This window comes from Mustela putorius, unplaced genomic scaffold (genome assembly GCF_011764305.1).
Source record: "Mustela putorius furo isolate JIRA1106 unplaced genomic scaffold, ASM1176430v1.1 tig00001069_pilon_pilon_pilon, whole genome shotgun sequence".
Lineage (NCBI taxonomy): Eukaryota > Metazoa > Chordata > Mammalia > Carnivora > Mustelidae > Mustela > Mustela putorius.
In genome coordinates this window covers 4825935-4853002 of record NW_025421558.1, presented here as the reverse complement: position 1 = coordinate 4853002, position 27068 = coordinate 4825935, and the positions used below count along the sequence as shown (strand labels likewise).

The following is a 27068-nucleotide window of genomic DNA, read 5'->3' as shown; positions in this document are numbered from 1 at the left end:
GCATAGTCACAATGCAGGACCCTGGGACTTCAGATAAGGCCATGCCCTCTGTAGCAAGGTGTTTTATAACCTTCCATAAACAGATCTTGTGTTACAAGAACACAGTAGAGAAAAGAACACTTGACCATGGGATACCAAGTGAGTAGGCATTCAAAACTATTAATAGCTCCATTTTGTCATACTTGTCAAGTTATAAAATCAGATGGTCTGAACAGTAGTCCACAGTAAAATGGAAATGGTACAGATTTCAGGACCAGAAGGCTCAAGTAAGCCCTGTGTGCAGTGGCCAAATACACTAGTTGTTAAGTTTTGATGTTGAGAGTTGCTGGGTTTGTATCATTTGCTTCCCAGTGTAAACGAAAAATATTGATAACCTCAATACGTTAAAATATTTTTCATAAATCAACAATTGTACTGTTTTTATTTCAATAATTTCCCTTTCATCTTTTTGACCCATACTGCTTCTATTAGTAACCCATTCCTTTATTTGCAAATTACGTATTAAAGAATAAAAATTCATAACAATGAATATAAGTTCCCATGATATTCTGTGTAAAATCATCATGGATAGTTTTATAAACTAAAGATCAATTGTTTAACCAAGTTTTAAAGAATTCAAATAACGTCTATATTAGGATAAAAAATACTAGAAATTAGGTGAGTAATATACAGTGTGCTTGTGTAATTAAGTTTAGGGTCAAAGCAAAATTTTAAAGTAAAGGACTTACAAATCAAATTTCATTTTATTTAATTTTCTGATATAGGACTAGGAAACTCCACTGGCTGAACCTTATGTCTTGGTTAAATCACTGGAATCTTTAGGTGTCTTATACAATATCACTAATGTGGCTCAATTAAATAATAAAACTCAGAAACGCAGCAGCACAATATGTGCCACATGGATGGAAAACACATTATGACAAATGCATTTTCTGAGCATTACAGTTCAACACCTCTCATCTCTCATGGTCTGCATCTTGTTTTTGCCAAAAAAATAAAAATGAACCCTGAAATATGAAACTTCTTTCATCTGTGGACTTTTGTAACTTCTATAGACCACTGAGAACTATCTCAGATTTTAGAGTCTATCTCTTCTGGTCCAAACACTCAGTGTGTTTCAACATTATTCTTTGCTGTCTTGTCAGATTTATAGAGAAAATGTTAGAAGCAGACAGTAACATGGCTCTATGATAAACCTTTGATGAAAATGAAGGTTCTGATTTAGCTAAATCAGTAAAGGGAACATAAAAGGCTTGATTCTGAGGATGTAGCTTGGCTCTATAGAATCTAATTAGTAGCAAACCTTCAGGACGGTTGAACAAAAGTATAGGAGCATTTTTACTGGTTTACATTAATGGGATATATTAGATATACTCCATAGTCCAATTCTATGCCAAGTGGTTGCCGTAATGGTATGTTATTAGTAGTCAGCCTTGGTTCATCTTTCTGTCAACAACTGGGAAAAAAAAAAAAAAAGAAAAGAAAAGAAAAAGAAAAAGAAAGAAAAACCGGGATCACTGGTGAAAATTTATCAAAGTATCAAAATTGCAGTGTTTTTCATTGGCACAATAGTCCTCTATGGTCTGGTGGATAATCAATCCACATTCAAATTTGGTGAGGCTCTGCTAATGCTTGTAGCCACTGATGTTGCATGGACAATACCTCTTAAAATCTTGACACACACTCTTTCTGTAACATCAGACCACTTGGATTGCTTGTTTCGTTATTGAAAATTTATAGTTTCCTGGGGATCTCTAGGTAATCTTGGTTCTTTTAAGAGATCATTGAATCAGGAATTAGTGTTCTCAGGATCATGGCTAACATTTCAAAAGATAAAAGATTCCTATACATTATAAAATGTGGATGTTGTGATTTCTGGAAATACTAATAATTTGATATGTGTGTTTAGAGGTATAAATAACTATGAAAAGATGAGGACTATTTGTTTTTTTCCAATGTAGTTAATCATAGCATAAAACTAGTGCCATGTTATTCAAATAGAAGACTCAGTGCTGAGTATTTACCTTTATTATGCCTCAATCTAAATGTTATATATAGTTTGATAAACTTAACATTTTTTCCATATTTACACTTTATCACTTTATGGAGTCATGTTCCTTGAGTTCTAATAATATAGTTAACCTTTCAAAAATAAATACATAAAAGCAGCACCCAAAGATTTTTAGATTTATTTATCTTGAGAGTGAGTGAATGAATACGTGTGGGGATGGGGGTGGGGAGGGACAGAGGGAGAGAGAATTCTCAGCAGAGTCCACACTCTGGAGCCTGACACAGGGCTCAGTCCCACAACCTTGAGATCATAACCTGAGCTGAAACCAAGAGTCGGGCACTCAACCAACTGCACCAACCAGGTGTCCATCAGTGTCCAAAGATTTGTAACTGGGTTTTAAAAAATAAACCTATTTTGCTCTAAGTTACACAACATACAGAAAGGATACAAAAGGAATTAAAGTAAAAGACCAGAAAAATACAAATAATAATCCAAAGGAATTTATAAAAATCCAAAGGAATTTTTTGTGGCATGCCACAAAAGTTAACTTTGAGGCATATTATGTTATTGGGGATATATAAGTAATTTTGTAATTTTAACATCTGAAATTCAATAGATGGTATAATAATTAAAATATTTATCTAATGCATTAGCATAAATATATAAAGCAAAAACCAGGGAACCATATATAAAAATATAGTAAAATGCTTAATATATTTGGGGAGTTTAAAACCCTTCTCTCATTACCAGGAGCTATGAGGTGGGGGAATTAAGGAGATATTGTTTAAGGGTATAGACTTCCTACTAGCAGATATAGAAGCCCTGGAAATCTAATACACAAAAGAAATGATAGACAACAATACTATAATATAAAGCTGAAAGTTCCCAAGACACTAGATCTTAACTGTTCTCTTCACAAAAAAGAAGTGAAAAATTATGTGACATGATAGAGAATTAGCTAATGCTAAAGTGGTGATGATATCACAGTATATAAATGTATCATATGAATGTTAGATACCTTAAGCTTATAAAACATTATATTCCAATTATTTCTTGATTAAAAAACCAGACAAACCTATAAGAAAATAGACAATATCACCAGTATTTAGCAATCATAAGTTGATAGTCAAAGAATAACTATAAAACTCTAAGTCACACATTCCTTTCAAGCATAAATAGCACATTTTAAAAATTGACTATATCCTTGGTAAGAAACAAATTTCAAATAATTGATAGGATCAGATTATTTTCTCTGCCAAAATATTACTAAACTGCAAATCCATAACAAAAACATAGTTAGAAATACCTGATACTGTTATAATATATAATTCATGAAATAATTATCTAATATAATATAATTATATAAAATAATATATAATTCATAAAAAATTATAATTCAAGGTTCAAATATGCAACCAAATGGAAATCATAAAAAAGTTTGAAAATAATGAGAGTTTTATTCAGACAACAATATTATATACAACAATTTAAAAAACCCCAAAACATGGCTAGACACATGATGCATAATTCTTCTAGATATAATGTTGAGTGAAATAAGCTTGGTTTAAAAATCCTTATTATTTCATTTATATGAATTCCAAAATTAGTCAAAACTAATCTATAAAGATAGAAATTAGTACTGGGATCACCTTTGACGGGTATCAATTCTGAAGGGGCCAGAGAAAATCCACTGGCGCACTGCATTTGTTTTTTCTTTTAATTTCAGAAAAAGCATTTGTTTTTTTATCTTGATCTAGGTAGTAATTAAATGGATATATACATAAATAAAAATTCATCATGCACACCTTATGTGTATATGTGTATACCTTATATGTAAAGTACTTTCTGTACTTTATAATATATATAACTTAAACTTTTTTTTAAATTTTTTATTTTTTATAAACATATATTTTTATCCCCAGGGGTACAGGTCTGTGAATCACCAGGTTTACATACTTCACAGCCCTCACCAAAGCACATACCCTCCCCAATGTCCATAATCCCACCCCCTTCTCCCAACACCCCTCTCCCCAGCAACCCTCAGTTTGTTTTGTGAGATTAAGAGTCACTTATGGTTTCTCTCCCTCCCAATCCATCTGCCCTATGACCCAGCAATTGCACTACTGGGTATTTACCCTAGAGATACAAACGTAGTGATCCAAAGGGGCACGTGCACCCGAATGTTTATAGCAGCAATGTCCACAATAGCCAAACTATGGAAAGAACTTAGATGTCCATCAACAGATGAATGGATCAAGAAGATGTGGTATATATACACAATGGAATACTATGCATCCATCAAAAGAAATGAAATCTTGCCATTTGCGACAACATGGATGGAACTAGAGCGTATCATGCTTAGCGAAGTAAGTCAAGCAGAGAAAGACAACTATCATATGATCTCCCTGATATGAGGAAGTGGTTATGCAAGATGGGGCTTAAGTGGGTAGAAGAAGAATATATAACTTAAAATTTTAAGAAAATATTTATGTCAACAAATTTGAAAATGTACAAGTTCCTAGAGAAATACAGCTTACCAATCTGATTCCAAAAAAAAATTGGAACTTGAGTTATATTGTAACCACTGAGTATTGGGACGTCAAACATGCCTCCCCTCTGCCATGTGTGAACAGACATGGGGGCGTGTGTGCTCACACGCATGTGCACACACACAGACACACACAATCACAATACTGACGCAAATGATACTAGGTATGTTCTGTCCAGTATCCACAGTAAGGTAACTTGTAAAGAGCTAAATGGTGAGAAAAGGGACATGGGGGAGTTGACAAAATTGAAACAGGTTGAAAAACGAAGGACCATTAAAAATTGGGTGTTAAATGGTTAAGTGATAGAGTAAGAATTTGTCCTAATAATAACTGTTATATATTTTCTCCACAATCTTCAGTAATGCAGACCAGTTTATGAATTTTTGTAAATCATGCCATAAGGATATACATACAAAATTAAAGGAGATAAATTTAACACCTAGTGTCAGTACCCACAACTCCTGAAGCACAACCCAGGAAGTCGACAGTTTAAGTCCCATAGAAATTTTCAGAGGGCCTTTCAAAGTTCTTGTTTTCTGCCATGTATTCTTCTGTGTATGGGAGGTTTCATTTACTTAACATCTATGGGGGCTAAGAACAATCAGATGACATCTCAGTGACACTACAGTGATAGGCATTCTTTCAGCTTCATAATGTAAATGCTGATCTTGTAATAAGCACATGCAAGGAGAGGTGAGGGTCCATCGCAGATAGGAAAATAGACTACAGAATTATATTATTACCTCCTTTTTAGGTATTCTAAGCAAGTCTACCAGGCTAGGAGTTTCACATGGGCAAGGAATGTGTTGGTCACATTTGCATATGTTCATCCTTAGGGATATATTAGAATACAAACATTACATTTTTGCACTGCACTTGGATGAGTCAATAGAAATTAGAAATCTCCATTGAAACATATTTATGTTGTTTTCATGACTAAAAAATGTGCATGAAATTCAATGTGATACACTTGAAGTTATGTTAAACTTATTTTTATATATTTTGAATTCAGAATAGGTAATGCTTCATTCTGAAACTATATTTCCAGACATTTTGTTGGGTACTTTTAAGCCACTAAAGTCCTCATCTCCCCTATGGGGTCCTAGGAATCCTCCAGGGTTCTGACTCAGACTTAGATTCTAAAGATATTAACCATATTTCAACAATTTTTGTTGTATTGATTGCATAAAACTATATTGTGTTTGAATGGTTCTTCTGAAGGGAAAGTTTCGGAATTATCTGTCACTAATTCTATGACTCTTCCATGTGGTTGAGATCTGGAGATTGTTATAGGTGAAGCTATTAGGCACTGAAGCTATGTAGCTGGGCTTTCTTTAAATCAATGCATTTTAAGTATGAGGCATATAATCTCTAATTCTAAAACAGCCAATACAGTTGCAGAGCTTTAATCAAATTGGATGAGAGAGGGAGAGCTGTTGATTAAGGCATAATTCAATTCTAGTGACTCTGGGATATTGATTGTTTTTATGAGCTCTGCTTTTATAAGTTAAATGCTAAATAGTGATGCTGAACTAGTTATGTGTTATTTGTATTCCTATCACCTAGGCCTTTGGCTTCACATTTTAATTTTTCTTCCTTTTCAATTATAATTTCCCATTTTATTTTGCCTTGGCTATGAGTTCCAAGGTGCACTTTTCTCAATATATTTGAGTAAACTCCAACCCTCCTTTGTTTTCATTTCATCACAGAAATTTTCATGTATCATTCCAGAGACCTACTTAGTGCATTATTGAGGAATTTGGTGTGTGTGTGTGGCGGGGGAGGCGGGGATGCTGATTATTTATTTTAGAAAGCTATGAGACAAATGACGACCTGCTGCCCTAAGGTTACAACCTCTTCATGGGATACATAAGAATTCCTAAGGCATAGTTAATTGAAGGAGGAATTTTCATGTTTTCCTCTGAATTACCCATCTCCCCTCTCCCTTCCACCAAATTTTCAGGAAAGAAAGGGGAGAAGTATACTAAAGACTAGTTTATGTGGCTGTATCCTGGGTTGGGACCAGGGCATTCTGTCCTCAAAGGAAACAAGATCATTACTGGTAACGTTTTCTTTTCACAATTCTCTGGAGCCAGAAAAGAAGGGCTCCTTTTGCTCAAGTTCTCTTTTTCTCTAACTCCATTTTTCCTTCCCTTAACTGTAAACTTTCTGTGTAAGACTTAAGTGGAAAAATAGGTACCCTTAAATAGGTATTAAAAGACTGCCTAATTTGAAACTTCTCTTGATCACTAAGTGGAGAAAACTCCATTTAGAACACTAAAATGCACTTTCTCAAACCAATAGCTTAGCTTTTATTCCAAATTTTATTTTTGAATGTCAACAGATAAATACTACTTTTCTCTCTCTTCATGACTTCTGTAACAAAATTTAATCCACACTCCAGGAAGAGGTAGTATAGGTCAACTGAAACAAAGGTCATGTGTTCAGAAGGATAAAAATAGAAGTGCATATTATTAGCTTATTTAAAAACTGTCACCACTTCACTAAGACTGGGAAGGAAACAGTCTGTGAAGCTTATCTATTTCATAATCCACCAATATGTTCACAAAATAGTGTAAGCCAAATATGCATATCTTTTGAAACATGCTGAATTTGTCCAATAGAAAAATATAGCCTAAGAAAGGTATCTTGAGACTCTTCTTCTTTATTGCATATTCATGGATAGAAAACTTAAATATGGATTCAATAAGAAGCTGTACTTCACAGGCAGCCATACTCAGTAACTACGTATATAGCTCCTGACTTATATAGCTCCAGACTTTATAGTTAAAACAAACATCTCAAATCCCTTCCTGAAGTAACAGTGGCTTCGATTCAAATTTTTCAAGACTTTCCCTGATGTTTTCATTGTATACTTGTCAATAAAGGTCATTTGTTATTGGATATATAAAATTACTTAATGTATATAAATTAGCAAAGACTTTTCTATAAAAAGACAAAATAGAAAAATATTTGGTATTTCCTGATTTAGGACTCAATAAAACAGATCTGAAAACTTACTCATGTTTCTTCTTAATGGTCAACCTATTCTAAATGACTTTAAATTCCTGTCTCTATTTGTATGTTTTTATAACCTACCCTGAATGTCAGACAAATATGTAATTATTCAGATAAAACAGGATGTGCTAATTATGTGCCTATGTATGTATACATATATACATATAACTTGTGCATGTTTTATATATACTATATATATTATATACATGTTATATATATAATCCACAGTGAGGAGGGTAGAAGGTAATGAAGCATATTGAGAACAAAAAAATTAAAGTGGATGAACTTATTTTTGTTATATGTAGGTGAATATTTGGGGAATCAAAAAAAATGTCTTATAAAGTATAGGAAACTTATGAAATCTATGTAGGAGGCAAAGAGGAAGCAAAAGAGGGAAGAAAAAGTAAAAGGATATGCTTATACATTTAAAAAAAGAAAAAAGAAAGAAAAGGGATACAGGAAACATTAGAAGAAGATTGCACTCCTTTTGAGCGCTGGCCTATATGGAAATTGAATCTATGCCTTGGGCTTAATTAGCTTAAGCAATTCAGCGAGTGTGCACTTATACTGCATGAATTAAACAGAAGGTGTACTTAATGTGAGGCACTCTAGATGCCGAGCTTGAGTTGTTGAACAGTATGTATATAAATATTCATATCTAAAATATTTTTCTTGATTAAAAAGTATTCTGTGAGTTTCTGAAAGTTTCTTAAATAAAATTCATTCAGTTTCATAAGTCATGAAAAGAAAAGGAATTGATAAAATTTTAAAAAAAAGCAATATATCAAGCAAGATGGCTGAGTAGGTCGTCTTCCAACATATCCTCCACTTGACAACGACAATTAAATTTGGGATCCTTCCATGGACAGAAGTGCCTTCGTGGAATCTGTGGGATCCAACACCACAGACTCGGGACTTAGAGTCTTGCCCACGCATGCACTGAACAATAGGCAGACAGGTTTTGGTACCAGCTACAGACCCTGAAGTAGCCTGTGGAACAGTTCCAGCCTCTCTTAGCTGCAGTCTGGAAGCCCCTGGAGAACACTGACTTAGACAACCACCAACATACAAGAGAACCTTTTTGGAAACCCAGCATCCAGTGAAATTCCAGTACCCCCACTGAAGGAAAAAAAAAAAAATTGAGACTGGGTGCATTTGAGAAGGTAAGAGGAACAGTTTGACTTTAACTATGTCACCCCTCCCAAAAGGCAGCACAGGAGCCATCAGGAGTGAAGGAACATGAAGGTGTATATGGGAGCACTAGGTTTTCCCAGATGTTAGGCCTGCTGTCAAAAAGGCCCCTTTTTCTCTCCCCCACTCCCCCCATTCAGAGTACTGAACTAAAAGCTACATGAAAGTGATGGAGTTTGAGAAATGGGATGAGAGTGGCTGGGAGAAGAGCAGCCATGACTCAGAAATGTGTCAAAGGCATGCAGATCTTACTAAGTGTGTCATGAACTCCATTAGGAAACTTACACACAAGCCACTGGGATGCCCCTGACTTCCTAAACTGGCCTATCCAGTGCTTGAGATGCCTAATCCACAACTCTTCTAACCCATAGCAGACTCCCTGCACACAATCCCGACTGCAATGAGAGGGAGGTTTGGTAGACAGTTGGACAGCACGTTGAGAAAACTGGCTTGAACCTGTGGGCCAGGAAGACCCACAAACTTTAGCATAGCCCTTGGGAAAGGAAAAGGGAGGCTGTTAGCAAATCGGTCTGGAAGCACAACATATTAAAACCTATGGGATGTTGACCAAGCGGTTTTAAGAAGAAAGTGTATAGTAATAAAAGCCTGCATTAAGAAAAAACAAAAATCTTAATCACTAACTTTATAGCTCAAGGAACTTTATAGAAAAACAAAGCCCAATGCTAGCAGAAGGAAGAAAAAAACATGGACTGGAATGGAATTAAATGAAACAGACAAAAAAGACAAAAGATCAATGGAACTAAGTTGGTGTATTTTTTTGTTTTAAAGCTGACAAATCTCCAGTGACACTAAGAAAAAAAAGACTCAAATCAGAAATCAAAGAGGATACATTACAACTAATGTCACAAAAATCAAATATCATAAAATATCATAATATAATATAATATATATATTATATCATATTATAATAAAATATGATAAAAGGCTACTATGAACAATTAAGTACCAGCCAATCAAGAAATAAACTGCTAGAAATAGATACCTTACTAAGACTGAATCATGTAGAAAATCTGAACAGATCAGTAATGAGTAATGAGATTGAATCAGTAGTCAAAAACCTTCCAACAAAGAAAAGCCTAGGATCATGGTTTCGTGGGTGAATTCTACCAATCATTTAAAGAAAAAATAATACCAATTCTTCTAACTCTTCAAAAAAATTGGAGAGAAGGGAATATATTCATGCTTATTTTATAAGGCCAGCATTACCTTGATACCAAAACAAAATAAGGACACTACAAAAAACAACAGGTCAGTATTTCTGATGAGTATTTCTGAGGACTGCTCTTGAAGGCATTATGCTAAATGAAATAAGTCAGAAAAAGACAAATACTGTTAGATCTCTTTTATGTGGAATCTAAAAGAGCTGAACTCCTAGAAACAGAGAGAGATTAAAGGTTGCCAGAGGCTAGAGTGTGGGGGAAATGGGGAGGTGCTGGTCAAAGGGTACAAATTTACTATTAGAAGATGAAAAATTTCTGGGCATCTAATTCACAGCATAGTAACTATAGTCAATAGTATTGAACTATATATTTGAAAGCTGCTAAGTAAGATCTCAAATATTCTCACCACACACACAATGACCTTTATAGGAGATGATGGACCTGCTAATTTTACAACGTATAAGTGTATCAAATTAGCACATTGTACACCTTATATTTACACAATGTTACGTATCAGTTGTATCTCAATAATGCAGTGGAGGGCAGCATTATACTTAAAGTATCAAACAGTTGAAGGGAAGGGAATTACCTTTCACATGTATAAGATAATACATAAAACATCCTTGAAGTAATTTGGCCAAGTTCTTAAAAGAGAATTTTTGTCAAGGAATACGTTTTTAAAACATTACTGAAAATTGAAAATATGACTTCCTCCTTAGTTCACTGAGAAAGACTGCTCTCCACTAATACTTTAAAAGTCAGTCCATATTTTAGACAGCAATTTTGACATCATTTGCTATATAAAAACTATCTACTGTAGTCTTTAAATGATTTAGTGAGTTGGATTTTTAGTTTTGCTTGTATTTAGGGCAGAAGTTACAGTCAGTGGCGTGGAAAGCAAATTATGATTTAAAGACTGTTAAGTACTCTTAACTCTAATAAAATGGACAAAAAAAATGTTTCTGAAACAAAAAAGGAAGTGCTCTGGCAAGACACTGAGGCTTTAGAGGAGATGAAGATTTATCTGTTACACTATTCTATCAGTTTGTATCCACAGTCAAATGTAGTGGAAAGAGAGCCGATTATGCCCTCTGAGTATAATAATTCAGGTAAGAGCAAAGCTGCCAGCCTTAGGCAGATCAAACAAGTGGTCCTGGTTTGTCATCCTTGTTCCTCTGCACTTTGTTCAGCAGACCCCTCATCCATCAGGCTCTCACATTTCATGATTGATTCTCTCCCTCTCAACCCCCTTTACTTCATTCTCTATGATCTGCTAGATGAAGAAATTATCGTAAAACCAGCACGTATTTGTTTCATCGGGATAACCCAGAGTTACCTAAAATTTTAGGACTACCTTCAGTGCACCATTTTGTTCCTTCCTAAAAGCTCTGGAAGTTGATCCTTCTACCCCTTACTCCTTAACTTGACATTTTTCTACTTCCAACAGTTTCTCTGTATTCTCAAGATTGATTCTCAAGATTGTATTCTCAAGCTTCTCAACCAATCTGTATTCTCAAGATTGGTTATAGGTGTGAATAGAAAATCTAATTATTCCAGAAGTTTTTTTCAAAAATTTTTTATACTTCTATCTATCTTATATAATGGAATGCATTTTAAATATTATTCCAGGTAATACAGTAACTCATACACAAATATATATACATATTTGTAAATACGTATGTGTAAATGCATGTATGTGTAAATATGTAATTTGTATTTTTAAAAAATCCCTGATCTTAATTAGTTGCTGGTCTGCTTAGCTCCGTATAGAGAACAAGTTCTAAAAATGGAAAAATTGAGTCTGCTGGAATTCCACTAATTGCAACTCATCTACTGAAAACACATATAGAAGCTGAGAATGTAAAGATCTGTTTGAAGGCACTGGAAAACTAACAAGGCAATGAAAGGACGCATAGAAATGAATGCCATATAGAAATGACACACAATGAAGGACACATAGAAATGTTGCTTTTGGTACATACGGGACCATATTGTCTCTAAGGTATCGGTGCATTCCAGGAAAGCATCTGTGAACCAAGGAAGGGGAAGAATGCTAATAGTCTTGAATGTCTAAGGACAAAAAGTAGAGTTGAAGGTTATTCATTGGGAGAATGTCATGGGAAATCACAAGCACTCTGGACAGAAACACCAAATGGATACATTATAGGATTAAGAAAGAGATACAAATAGAACTACCCTTAAGGACTGAACACAAAAATTTACATTACCTTATTCCCTGAGATTATATTTATGTGATCCAAATGGCTAGTGCCTCTAGCCATCTGCCAGAAGCAAATGTAAATTTTCTCTGAAGGAAGATAACATTATACATAGCCTCTAGTCTCCCTCCCCCCAACTATATCTAAGAAAATGCAATGTTTATCACTCAAACAAAAATAATCAGGCACTGAAGGATAGGAGATGAAGCCAAAATCCAAGCAAACAGAAAAGACAAATCATTAAGGTCTTGAAATAAAGGATTATTACACAGAGATTTTAAAATAACTATTTTGAATGTGTTAACAGAAATAAAAGTGTCAAAAATCTGTTAGAGAATGGGAAACATTTTTTTTGAAAAGGAAATTTCTAGAACAGGAAGGTACAACAATAAAAAGTGAGAATTTACAGTGTTTAACAGTTGTTAGACACAGATGAGGAAGGCACTGCAAGATGGGACATGTAAAAATAATGGGGATGAAGCACAGAAACACAAAATGCTATGTACATTAAAGGAGAGCTACTGAGGATGCTGCTTTTAAAGAGTCAGTGATATGTGTAACTGAATTTCTAGGATATGATCTTGTATATGAAGGACAGAGAGGATGGAGAGAAAGGAAGAGAAGGAAGAGAAGGGAAAAGGATAAAGAATAAAGCAGAAGCAATACTTCCTATATTAAGGACTGAAGTTTTGTTTTGTTTTGTTTTCAGAAAGAGGAAAGAGTGAGCTGCAGATGCAAGAAGTTTTATGAATCTGAAGTGTGTTAGAGGGGCATCTGGGTGGCTCAGTGGGTTAAGCCTCTGCCTTCAGCTCAGGTCACAGTCTCGGGGTCCTAGGATCGAGCCCCAAATTGGGCTCTCTGCTCAGCAAGGAGCATGCTTCTCCCTCTCTTTCTCTTCCTGCCTCTCTGCCTACTTGTGATCTCTCTGCAAATAACATTATTCATAGAATAAGGATGACTCAGAAAGAGTCTGGGCAAAATAGCCATGTAATAAATTTCAAGAGACTTATCGTATTATTGTATTACCTCATCTAACTCAACAACAGTATAGGCACTATATTATTTTTTCTTCTAATTTTCAAATGGGAAATTAGGATTGAGTAATTAGGATTTTTTCCCCCCACGTTCACACAGAGACTAAGAAGTGCCTCTAGAACTGCAATGTTTGTTTGATATAACAACCCAAACTCTAAACCATTCTATTCTACAATACTTCAATCATGTTGACATATAAATTTTGGCTCAAAAATTATGACTTTCAAGGTCTATCATTTCATAAATACTATTATATATCCAGATAAGTGTTGTAGTTCTTTCTATTCACCCACACATCCATTAACACACATACATTTATTTTAGTACCCTCAGTGAAGTATACACTTTTATAGGTGTTTGGGTTACATTAAGGCCAACTGTGAAGGGTCTGAGATTTTTTCCCTACTTGGAAGCTAATCAGTTAATCTGTAATGATTTCATAGATGTAGACAAAGAAGAACTCCTGGACCAAAGACAAAGGAATTTATTATTTCTAGAATAGCAGGCAATATAAATGTGTGTTGGCACCAGCTCCCTTAGTCCTAAAGACATACAGAGAGGCAGGGAATGGCTTCAGAGCAATCCGTGCACACAGTGGGTTTGCATTACTCCTGCGAAAGCCCAAATTCAGTCAACTCCAATCTTTTACAACAGGATGCTAGCAAACATGCCCAACTTTTGACCTGCTGGGAGATACTATACTTATTATATTGGGAAACAAATAAACAAAAACTTGCCTTCCATTTTCAAGGAAGATGCTATCTATGATATCTTCCAGGACTGTTTGCTATACAAGAATCCCTGAAAAAAAAAATATTCCAGATCAAAAGGCTACAGTGCCTCGGCTTATAAGAAGTGTAGAAATGAAAATGACCTGGAGCACCTGGGTGGCTCTGTTGGTTGGGTGGCCAACTCTTGATTTTGCCTCAGGTCATAATCTCAGGGTGGAGCCTGCTTAATAGGTCTCTATCCCTTCTCCTGTGCCCCTTCTTCCACTCATTCACTCAACCAAACAAAACAGCAAAGAAAAAACTGAAAATGGGCCATGCAGAACTCTCTCAATAATTAATGGACAGACAAAAGTTCCTCCTGGTGAAGCTTATATTGTAAGACTAAAACAGTAAATATAATAAATAAGTTTTTAGCTTTAATACAATAAGTGTTAGGTGGGAAAAAGAGTAGGTAAAGGAGGCTGGGAGATTAGGCGAGTGCAATATAAATTTTGGTTGATCAGACTAAGTCTAGATGAGACTGTAAGATGAGCAAAGAATCAAGCTATTGAAGGAACATTTTTTCCTTAGTATTGCATTCTCACCTGCTTTTATATTAATTTTGTTGTTCTTGGGAAGAATGAATACAACTAAGAGAAAACAAGCTCATAATGTTGTTGATTGTAGATCAAGTCTTCACAAGAGGGTAGTTAAGAATATAGAGGAGGAAACCTCTCTTAACCAGCATTTTTGTATATGGAGTTTATTAGACATAGGAGTATATACATAGATTTGGGGTTTGATTAACAGCTGTATTCAAGTCCCCCAAAATTTGAGCTGTTAAAGCAATTCCAAAGTACATTGGCCTATTTTATAACCCTTTTGGTACCCATTCTCTTATAAATGAGAAACCAATTTTCTCAAGAGAAGCAAACAAACAAAACCTCCTTTTGAGTCCCCAGAGATTCAAGCTGACTTTGCAAGCCAAGCCCAGGAGGTGAAAGTGTTTCTAATCTTGGCAATGCACATTTTCCTTGCTTGTGAGATCTTTTCTGGTCATTACCCATGGTGCTCTCTCAACTCACAGTTAATTCATCCAAACTGGCTTGCATCCTCTGGGACCCAACAGGGAAGTTTGGGCCTACTTATGGCTGCAGGAAATGCTATTCTGTGTATTTTCAGTGAACAAGAAAATGATGGTTTGGATACTGTAAAATCCTGCAGTCCCTTGAGGACAATATACTTCACATAAGGCAGGATGATAAAAAGATACAACTGATTTTTTACAACTGATCCACCAAAGTGAATTCTGAGGCGTAATATCATTAGAGGAAATTTACACCACCATGTAATAGGATAATATATATATATATTATATATATATATATTATATATTATTATATATATATATATATATATCTTATATAAATACCCGAATTAGGTTTAAGGATTTGGTGAAAATTAATGTACTTTGTATAACTTACCAAAATAAATGTCCTGCTGACTCAGCACCAGGAAGATTACTTGTTTGACAGAGAGTGTAAGAAATATAGTTCTGGGTACAGAAATCTCTTTTTATCACTTATTTTTCAAAATAAAGTTATATTTATAACCAGCAGTTTTACAAACTCTATAGATTCTATAGCTGCTAACTCCTAAAACGATTGCCTAAGGGTGCAATATTTCTGAAGTGTAAATTAGGCTTTCGGTTTCTGTCAAAAGTTGCATCAGTATTTTCTTACACATATGAACACATTGATTTGCATTCTCAGATAAAGGCAGCCACTTATCACAGAGTAAAATGGAAACCTAGTTTTCATCTGCAAATCATAAGAAGGACATAATGGTGGATGTTGTTGTGTAAAGGACTGTAAAATTAATTTGTGTTCCAATTTATTTAAGTATTTTACATTTTGTGGAACTGACTCTCAGCATTTTCATCATATTCTACTGCACTAGGACTTGGGCATTTAGGAATTAGTCTTGGAAAATCAAATAAATCTACTATCTAAAGAACATGATTTTCAAATTTTTGTATATTTTTATAATATTACATCATGTCTCAACAAACTGAGATAATCCACTGGAATATAGTTAGCATTCATAAATGTGAGAAACTGGAAGAGGATAGCATATTAGAGAGGCTACATTTAGGATGCTGGAAGACAGCTCTACTCCAAGAATGTAATTTCTTAAGAAGTTTGCCTATCTCCTGAATTGGGGCCCTGAAATTTTTCAGACATCATAACATGAGGAAAATGTAGGGATAATGAATGCACCAGGAATTATACAGGGAAGCCCAAGAAAGCAGTCCCTGAGAGAATGGGAACTCTTGAGGTAAGCCTTATGATCATCTTTGTTTCTGTCTGCACAGTATTTCTAAATGTCTATAGCAAGATGGAACCCTAGCAGGACAGTAGTTCTGCTGTGAAGGATGAAAAATCAGACTTTGTAGCTACTGACGGAGCTGGGATTAGTGAAGCAAAGAACTGGACAGGAGGGTCCCTCTACCCCCATAGCTGAAGTCTAGGTTTGCATACACAGAGTGAGACTATGCAAGGCTTAGTAGAAAGCAGTTGCATTATAGGACAGAATTTGTAACAGCAGAGACCTGCCCCCATTAAGACAGAAAGAATTCCTTAACACTAGGAAAAAACTGAGACACAAGAAAGGCTTACCTTTAGGAATAAGGATGCTCTCAGGAGTACAAGCTACTCTAAACATCCCCCCCCCACCACCACCACCAACAAGTTCTCAAGGCAAACTCAGATGATCTAAGGAAAGACCAAGTCTGGAGTTTGAATCTGATTACAGTGACTTGGACTTGCTGCAAATTTATCCTGACAAAGGGTAAAACCAACATTACACAATGTAAGCCCATCAGCCATTATTGAACTGCCTAATACAACAACTCAGAAACTTTCAGAGGAAAACAATGGACACAGTACCTTTAAATTATGTCATAATTAATGTCTGGTACACATGAAATGAGACATGGAAAGAAACAGAAAAAATGCAATTCATAATCAAGAGAAGTCCAAAAACAGGAAAAAAACAACAACCCCATAAAATGTACAAATGATTTGAACTCCTATATCAAAAAGGAAATATATTTATGATGTATGTTCAATAAGCATATGTAAATATCACACTATCATTAGTAGCAGAAGAAATACAAAGACCGCAATTAATCACTACTTTACACTAAAATAAAAGTACAATAATGCCAAGTATTTGGCAAAAATGTACTGCAACTGGGAATCCTCACACGTTGGTGGGGATTGTGTAAAGTACTCTAATGAGGTGGAAACTAGTTTGGTAGTTTCTTATACATTTACCATATTATTCACCAATTCCACTCACTCACAGATCATTCTAAAGGAATGAGAAGTTATATCCACAAAGAAGGCTGTGATCAGAAGGAGCAATCAGCGATCAGAAAACAGATCTTCAAAATTCTGAGGAAAGACCTTTTTGCCTACTCTTGTTCCTAAAAGCTATGTTTAAGCTCTTCCAGGAACATGTGCAGAGCTGTCTATGTGGGGGCTGGGGTAGGTAGCTGCTACAGAGCTAAGAGCTGAAATTGCGGGACATCAGTCACGATTTGCCTCCAAGTCTTTTTCTGTTAAGTCATAAGCTTCAGTAGGCGCCAGACTTCCAAAATTGTTACAACATACAGATTCTGTCAGTGCAATTGTTGTAGAGGTTGGGAGACGGTTTCCTGGTACCTCCCACTCCGCCATCTTTCAAGAATCCTGTTCCTCATACTAACTGGTTAATGAAGGTTTAAAAAAAAAATTTTTTTTTTCAGGAATTAACAACGTGGCTGGGATATATTATCCTTTTAATGTATTTCTTGAATTTGATTTGGTAGCGCTTTGTTTAGAATTCACGGAATAGTTTTCCTTTCTTGTAATATCTTTATAAGTTTTATGAAAGGAGCTTGGAGGTCTTTTTCCCATTTTCTAAAGTACTCTGATAAGACTGATTTACTCTATAAAAGCTTAAGGAATTTACTGATAAAGCTATCTAGGCCTGGAGATAATGTTGTGGTAAGTTCTTAGTTACAGATTCCATTGCTATAATATTTATTTAGATTTTCTAATCTTTCTTGATCATTTTTGACAATGTATTTTTCTAGTCATTCAACAATTGCATCGAAATTTAAATTTTGCTATGTTGAAGTTTTACATTAAAGTAATATTCTCCCATTATCTTTTTTTTCCCCCTCCCATTATCTTTTTAATGATTTTAGAATCAGTATTCAAGTCATCATTTTCTTCCAACCATGGTCTTCCACTTTTTTCTGTTGGGTTACAAGTTTAGTCAAATAACTTTTGTATTTGTTGATATTATCTATTACAAGTTTGTTTTCTTTCTTTTTTTTTTTTAAGATTTTATTTATTTATCTGACAGAGAGAGATCACAAGTAGGCAGAGAGGCAGGCAGAGAGAGAGAGAGAGAGAGGAGGAAGCAGGCTCCCTGCTGAGCAGAGAGCCCGATGCGGGACTCTATCCCAGGACCCTGAGATCATGACCTGAGCCGAAGGCAGCGGCTTAACCCACTGACCCACCCAGGTGCCCCACAAGTTTGTTTTCTATATTATGGTTTCTTACTTCCCTTTTCTCATAAAGTTGTCCAGCTTCTTCTGATTATAGATTTTCAGTCTTCAACCCTTTTTTTTATAACTACAAATTTCTCTCTAAACCCGACTTTATTTGAAACCCACGAATTTTTTGATATTTCATTATCAAAATACATTTCCATTAGAATTGTTCTTTGATTTATATAGTGTCTAGATATATATTGTTCAATTTCCAAACATTTGAGGATTTCCTTGTTATCTTTTATTATTTATTGTAACTTTTACTCTATTCAGAAAATAATCTATATAATTTAACTCATTTAAAAACTGTTGTGACTATTTTATGACCTGACTTGTTATCAATTTGATAATCCCTCCAACTTTATTTAACAATATTCTGCAACATGGGGTGCCGGGTAGCTCAGTCAGTTAAATCTCTGACTCTTGGTTTTGGCTCAAGCCATGATCTCATGAGTCATGAGATAGGGGTCCCCACTGGGATCCATGCTCAGTGCACAGTCTGCTTGCGATTTGCTCTCTTCCTCCCCCTCTGCCCCTTCCCCAGTACATACCTTCTCTCTCTAAAATAAGTAAAATCTTTTAAAAAACTATTCTGCAACTCTTCTGTAGAGCTTTTTCTTCTCTGTAGCACTTTCTATAATGAAATGTACTAATTGCCTTAAAATTTTCTCTAGGTTTTTGATTTTCCATCTGCTTGAGGTATCCATAATTAAAATGGATATATTAAGATCTTCCACTATGTAAATTTTCCTAAATTTTTTATTTGTGTTTTATATATTTTTTTAATTTTTTATTTTTTATAAACATATATTTTTATCCCCAGGGGTACAGGTCTGTGAATCACCAGGTTTACACACTTCACAGCACTCACCAAAGCACATACCCTCCCCAATGTCCATAATCCCACCCCCTTCTCCCAAACCCCCTCCCCCCAGCAACCCTCAGTTTGTTTTGTGAGATTAAGAGTCACTTATGGTTTGTCTCCCTCCCAATCCCATCTTGTTTCATTAGGAGAAGAATAAATGAAATGTGTTTTATATGTTTAAGAGTTTTGTTATATAGGCATATATGTATAGATGGATAGAGGGATATTTAGAAGTTTTTTTAATCTTCCCATTGCATTGGTCATGCAATATTATGACATACACCCTGTCTTATCGCTAGTGCTTATTGACTTAAAACATATTTTCACTTATAGTAATATTGCCATAAAGGTTTTTGGGTTAATATTAGTGAGACCTTTTGGGGGTTTTTTTGGCCATAATTTTGCTTTCAATCTTTATATGTCCTTATATTGAAAGTATACAATATATAGTTTAAATGCATATCCATGCAATGTGTAGTTTAGGTTGTCATCCATCCTAACCATTTTATTCTGTCAAATGAATATAGTCCAAGTAATATTAACATGCAATTGATGTGTTAGAAAACAAATAGAAGAGGGATTAAAACCGATTTGCTTCTCCTGCATTTTACTTCTCTTTATTCTTGTTTCTCTGAAAAAGTATTTTTATTATAATTTTTATTATTCTTATTCTGCTATATAAGCTTACATAAATTTATCTTGAAAGTTATACATTCTTTAATAATCCTTAAGATTTTATTAATTTGAGAGAGAGAGCACAAGAGAGAGCAGAGAGCACAAGTGGGGAGGCAGGGGTTGAAGCAGAGGCAGGGAGAAGCAGAATTCCCCAATGATCAGAGAGCTGAGGTGGGACTCAATCCCTGGACCCTGAGATCATGACCTGAGCTACAGATAGACATTTAATGGCCTGAGCTACCCAGGTCACTCTCATTCTTTAATATTCTTGTAGTCATTACCCTAAGGTGCCAGTTACTTAGCCACTATCTCCTAATTCCAAAATTATTCACTTTTACTCAGTTCTCTCATTCTGGAGCTGGGCTGCTACAGGTTGCACTTTTGTTTTCAGAGAACCACCAGGGTTTTGCCTTACAGTGTGACTGAGAGGTAGAAGTAGGGGAGGACAGCATTTTCTCTACTATTTTTCTTGTTGTTACTGTGGGCATTTCTCCACAAATGGCAACAGCCATCAGTTCCAGTACATAGTTTTTAAAAATATTACCAGATTCAGCTTTAGCATGAGGCTCACACATACCACTGCCAGACAAAGCCTACACCTTAGAAATCAGAGTTCCTGTTAAGTGAGGCCTCTGTGTACTCATCCTCGAGTACATTCATCACAGTCCTAACTCATAGGTTAAAAGATTAAGTAATTTAATGCATATCTAACACTTGGAATGGTACTATAAAACATTATAAGTGTCATATAATATAATCTATTTATATCAATATCTAACATATACATGTACATGATTATATATATACATATCCATCCCTTGACCTTGAAAGATATACTCTATAAAAAGTGATTACACAATCCTATTTATTATGGATTCCCTCAATTATATTTTTGACATTTGAAGAACTAATTGATGTTCCAGAATCATCATCACCGAAGCCAGATCTCATTGTTACATGGAGTATACGTTGGACCAAAAGAGAGAGATTGGACGGAGTAGGGACTATCTCAGACATCACCTAAAAGTTGATTTTGTTTGTTTTAATGTGTCCTAAAGACAAAGTACTGAAACACAGTTCCTTTTGAGTTTCTAGTTAATTAAATCCGAATCAGTTTAGTCAAAAATAGTCACTAACTTGTTATTATTATTGTTTTTCAATTAATGGACAGAGTTCTTCTTTTGCCAATTAGGCTATCATTAACTTACTGGGATTTACCCTAATCCTCCCAGACCCCCCCACCCCAGTCTGAAGTAGAAGAGTATTGTAGTAATTCAGCAAGGATATTTGAAATGAGAGTATGAAGTTTTAGGTTCTAATTTCATAGGTGTTATTTCTTAGGTCTGGTATTCCTGGTGGATCAGAAGCTACTGACATCATCTGGGAGCTTGTTAGAAATGCAGAGATGCAATTTTCAAAACAGGAAGACTTGGATTTTTTGAAATTACCAAAATTCACTGGAATTGTGAATGTGGTGAGTGATGGAGAAATGGATTTCCTTGTACATAACTTGAATTAAATTAAGAAAATATGACTCTTAAGAAAGTGATTACTTTTTTAAAAAAGTCTAAATAAATTTAAAGTAAATAATCATATCTCATCCTTAGAAATAGTATAAGCAGACCTTATCACTTTTGGAATCTTCAGAAAATTGTGACTATTAGAGGAGTTGTGAAATTATACATAAGAAATATACTACATATCTTTATAGGTTCATGCGTTAACAGGTAAAATAAATTAAGATTTATCACTTAAAATTCATTAATCAAAGAGTAAAAACATGGGCAAGTTTGACTACTACATGTGATTTTCAAATGAATATTTAAAACAATGCCAAGCAGCAATCACTCATATTGAGTCTTGACTTCAAAGGCCAATTTGTATTCAAAGAAAATGTTATTCATAGCAAGAATTTTAAATTATAGTGTGAAAAAAATTTTGCTTCAGTTATAAAACAAATTATACTAGTTGTTGAGAGAATGGCAGAGATTTCAAGGAACATAATGTATAGAATTAGATAAATTATTTAAGGTTAGTTCCTAATTAGGTTTAACAACATCAATAATTAACAATTCCCCAAACTCAACAAAAGTGCTTTATTCTTTTCAAAGAGTTTTTTATTTCCTTATTAGATGCTCACATCAAGTCCCCAAGGTTACTTGGGAAAATGTTACCCTCATTTATTGGGTAAGAAAAGTGAATGGTGGAGACATCTGCAGACAGCTTGTTTTGAGTACTATCATCTGTCATCACAGGATTACAATGGAATTAATGTTACAATTAATTACTTGTTATCTCAGTGCCTACCTCATAATCTGTGAGATATCCTGACATTTTACTGCATGTACCTCACTTTTGTCTGGATTCACACGCCCTATAATAGTCTATGAAATCAAGTTTACAAATCTATCACAATTAAACAGAAGAAACAAGAACAAATCAACAAAATCCTAACTATCATGACTAGATGGTAAGGAGTCACGACAAAGGAGAAAATCTGTCAGTCATTTTAGGATAAACAAAGGGAAAGCATGCTCTTTAACTAAAACAATAAGCATCTCACTGGCCCACAGAGAGGGAGAGGGAGCATGAAGGAAAGAAAACACAGACACCCCCAGAAAGGAAGAGAAAATGAAGACACTTACCAGCAAAAAAAATTAATATGCATCGCTCCCTTTGAAATCAGATATAGACCACAGGAAGGCATTGGGCAGCCAGGCGACTAGCCACTGCCAACATTTTAAAAATTAAAAAAATACCAACAGCCTCAAAATGGGCAGAAAAATATCTTGAGGGACAAGCACAGAGGCAGTCTTAGCAGAAAAATGCTTTCTTTCATCATCACCATCTTCATTGGTATTGTTAATATTTTGAATGTACTAGGTTTTATGTCAAGAGCTTTAAAAACATTGTCTACTTTGCTCTACAATGCAATTTCATGAGGTAATTTATTGTTTTGTGTTCTATAGAAAAGAAAACTGAAGAGCTGAGAAATTGAGTAATTTGCCCAAGATTAAATAATCAAATGGATTACAGTCTGTGTCTCCTCTAGCAAAAATTACACGCTTCTACCTTCAAAACAAATTTCCTTTCATAACACTCAGAAATATGATGGCGCACTTAACAGCAACTGCAGGTTATCCCAGGAAAGCAGATCACTTTTATAGGAGACCTCCTGTGACTCACATTGGAATTGCCCTCAGAACAATGGCTTCCCAGTGTGAGAGGAAGACTGTATGTAAATGCTACCCTAAATTTACGGAGGTCAATACTTGAATCATATGTCTTGACTCTTACTATGGACTGCATGTTATGTCCCCCCAAAATTCATACCTTGAAATACTAATCCCCAATGTGATAGTATTAGAATGTGGGACCTTCTTGGAGGTGATTAGGTCATAAGTGTGGAGTCTCCATTAATGAATTAGTGCTTTTATAAAAGAGGCCTCAGAGAGCTTTTTCAGCCTTGTCATCTGAGTGCACAGTAAGAAGATGGCTGTCCATGGACCAAGAAGTAAATTCTCACCTGACACCAGTCTACCAGTTGTCTTGATCTTGGACTTCCCAGCCTCTGGAACCACGAGAAATTAATACAGGCTGTTTGTATGCTGCAGTCTCTATGATATTGTATTACGGCACACTGAATGGAGTAAGACAGCCCTCTACCATATTAAGTGAGGATTTAGAACTTTTCCTTGTTCACGAATTCAGAATCTTTAACTAAGGAAGTTTGAAACTGTCAACACTCATTATTACCAAATCATTCTCACACACATTCTCACTTTTTATTAAATCTTAGCCTTATTAAGGGTAAATACCTAGGATTAACCCTGCGTTTTGCTATTATTACTGACAATTCCACATATGTTTTTCCTATTGATTATGTATCTCTCAGAGGAAAATTCAAACATATTTTCAGTATTTTAAGATTTTTAGTTTACCTATATATAATTTTTTTAGACTTTTTTTTTTAATATAATTTTTTATTAGCCTTCTAACTATTTGAGACGATTTTTAATTCTGCTAACATGTTTCCATATCTTACCTTTTTTCATCTTTGGCTCTTATCTTCACATCTAAGTCTATGCACTATGATTATATGACCTTATTTCAGAGAAGCCATACTTTTTCCTATCTTAATCAAGATGCCAAGTCATTTTATAACATCTTTTTTAATATAACCTTTGAACACTTCATGTGCCAGGACCAATGTAGGTGCTAGTGATGGAAGAGGGAACAAGACTTAAATCCTACTGTCAGGGAATAAGCAGTAAACGAAAGTGGGAGACTCAGACCAGTCACACTGATGGCCCTTGTGTTGTTTTTATTTTACACTATCCCTTCACAGCTACTTGTGATGGTGAATTTTATGCATCAAATTTGACTTGTGCCACCAGGTGTCCAAATAATTTGGTCAAATATTCTAATGTTAGCATAGAATATATTTATGAGTGTGTCCTTGGATGAAATTAACATTTAAGTTAGTAAGCTGAGCAAAGCAGAATGCTCAGTGCTGGCTGATGCTCTGTATGTGCACAGCTGGAATGGCCAGCCTCATCTGCACATGGCTTTAGGGGTCCCTTTGTAGGGACCTAGGCTGGCAGTGTGTACCTGAGCACCTGCACAGGCGCCTGGGCTAGGACCTGGGCTCTTGTGAGGGAAAAGAGAGAGAGGGAATGGAAGGATCTGGGTGGCCGGTTCCCACAAATGTGAATGCCCTTGGGGCAAAAATTGTTGAAATCTGTAGGGGGTCCAAGACATTTGCTAGCCATTAAAGTGGCAAAATCTGCAGGGCTGGCTGCAGAGCAGATCCATGAACCTCCATAGCTCCCACTATGTGACCGCTGTTGTTAGCCCCTGCTTTTCATCTTATTCCTAGATCTCTCCGTAGTGCTCAGCTTTGCTGGAATGAAACCGAGGTGAGACCTTCATGTGGTGCCCTGCAAGTCTGAGGAAACTGCCACCCAACCCTATCTTCTGTTTCTAATCGAGGGAGCTCTTTTTAGCTGAGAAGTTCCCTTTTAGCACAGTGCAGTGCTGCCTTGGAGAACAGGATGACTGCAGGTAAGTGAAATGGTCTTCCTTCTAGTAGGATTACCTTCTTAGCAGTCATTCTCAGGTCTTTTTTTGTTGCTGCAGTGACTTGCTAAAAGTTTCCTAAGAGCTGCTTTTGGTCTGGGATAGCTGTCAGTCTTTGGGGGAAGATGGAGGCAGGTCGTCATTTTGGCGACAGGACTCCATGAATCCTTTCTCTCTCTGTCACACACACATGCACACACACACACACACCTGGTTTTGTATTAATTAATGCACCCTAATACAGGTGCAATGTTTTTATTTTGTTTTTCCTTTTATGCATTAGGTAAAGGAGAAATCTGTCCAGCTTTTGTAATTGTGCACAGATTAATTGTGGCTTGTCATTAGCAGCACTCATTACCCACTTTGGTGTGTCAGATCAAATACAATTCCTGGTCATATAAACCTGAACTTTATATGGTACCTGTGATAATTACATCTTATGGAAAGAGAAGTTGACATTCAGAGTATGACATGACAGCTTATATAAGCCTACCTAGGGTGAGAAAAAAATGGGTGATTATGAGGGGTGCAAATGTTGTTCCTATGGCATTTCCATTTCTCAGTGAATTAATCATTCACAACTCTGAATTTATAAGTGTCTTAGGAGCTTGCTTAAAGTGTTTCTACCTCTGAGATATTAATATACTCCTGGTATGCTGATAAAATCAATGTGCTGAGCCAGCAAAGGGCCATATCTGAAGCTTAATAAATTCATCAAGATAATGAATTTAATCCCTACAGGCTTCTTGGCAGCGTTCTTGTATGCACTTTTCAGCCAGAGAGGTAGAGGAATCAACATTTCTTTAAATAAGGGGACTAAACATTTATTTTTCTTTTCAAATTTCTACCAATGGATGTAGAATGCAGAAGAGAGAAAATCAAAGAAAATAGGTATTCCAATAGTATGAATAATTTAATGTCTAATTTGTTTAATTAAAAAAATAGAAGGTAAATAATCCCTAAAGACTGACCTATGTAATTATACAGTGAATAATAGCATAATTAGCACTAGAATATAAAATCATCAAGGGTGGTAGTGGTAAGTAATTCAATTCTGTATTCCTAGAGCCAAGCATGATATCCCGCACATAGCAGATGCTTAATAAATATTGTGGAAGGGACAAATATTTTAACAATAGTGAACTATTAAAAGAAGACTGATAAACACATTGCCTGATTAAGTATTTTTATTCATGACCTATGTTGGGCACAATCTCCTAGTATTTTCCCCTTTTCCCCTAGAATAAAATATCTAGATTTTAGTTGGTTACATGGTCATCAAGAATAAAGTTTCCATTTCATATTTTCTAAGTAGAGTCTCTAGGTAACAGTGTGCTAACCAATAAGACAGAAGTGTTCTGTAACAAATTCAATAAATTATTTATAATCTTTTTTTTTTTTTAAACCCTTCTTTGCTTACATCCTTGAAATACAAGACATGATGGCAGGAACTGTAGCTCCCGTTTTGGCCTATGTGGATGAGTGCGACATCTGGGGGTTGCAGAGAAATGAACTGCAAAGTGATGGCGTCTCTGAGACCCTAATGTTACAGGGTCACCAGAGAAGAATCAAACTGCTTATCTCTTAACTTCTATACGTGAAAGAAATAAACTTAAAGAGTCGCTCTCATTTTATTGCATTTAACGCTCACAGCTGCACATAACTTCACAGAGCCAAACAAACACACCTAATAGAAAACAGCAAAGGGAATTTCTGCTTTATTGTGTTACATCTACTAAAACCTGACAGGAGGGCTAGTGAGAAAAGACACCACAGAAATGCCTTCAGAAGTTAGAATTCAACTGTGGCTCGAGTGTATTTGTGCACAGAAACAGAAGCAGAGCAGGCCACAGATGGTCTGATGAAAAACATCATCAGCATGATGGAACAAGAAAAGAAGAGCCAAGAAGGACAGGAGATACACATGCT

General features: G+C 35.4%; 1 long non-coding RNA gene across 1 annotated transcript; it reads left to right on the top strand.

The window, feature by feature from the left end:
• LOC101685733 lies at positions 1-26733 on the top strand. The gene is made up of 4 exons (XR_200276.2): positions 1-138; positions 21402-21534; positions 24940-25124; positions 26576-26733. It is a non-coding gene; the product is annotated as an uncharacterized LOC101685733 (long non-coding RNA).
• The last annotated feature ends 335 nt before the right edge of the window (positions 26734-27068 follow it).